This window comes from Lupinus angustifolius, chromosome LG01, assembly GCF_001865875.1.
Source record: "Lupinus angustifolius cultivar Tanjil chromosome LG01, LupAngTanjil_v1.0, whole genome shotgun sequence".
NCBI lineage: Eukaryota > Viridiplantae > Streptophyta > Magnoliopsida > Fabales > Fabaceae > Lupinus > Lupinus angustifolius.
In genome coordinates this window covers 26,069,463-26,069,843 of record NC_032009.1, presented here as the reverse complement: position 1 = coordinate 26,069,843, position 381 = coordinate 26,069,463, and positions in this window count along the sequence as shown.

Below are 381 nucleotides of genomic sequence, written 5' to 3'. Positions count from 1 at the left end.
TTTTTATTGATTTTTTTCATTTATTAACCTAATATGATGGCTTATGTATCCCGCTACTCAATCTTCATCATTGTTGATTTGTTCTTCTTTTGTAAATATGTTGTTTAAAGTACATTTTTATTGATTTTTTCATTCATTTGTTTACTTTTATATATGTTTATATTTTTAGTTATGTTCTTATTTTCTAGATATTTTAATTCATTTTTTGTTTATTATGTATGTGTATTCTTATTTTTTTTCTTTGATTTGTTTATATTGTACGATTAATTTCATTATTTTGTAGATTTTTTCTTCCAATAATCATCTTCCTTAGTATCTGATTTACAAGGATTTCATCCTTAACAATGACCAAACTCTCAATAACTATGTTATGTACCCGAT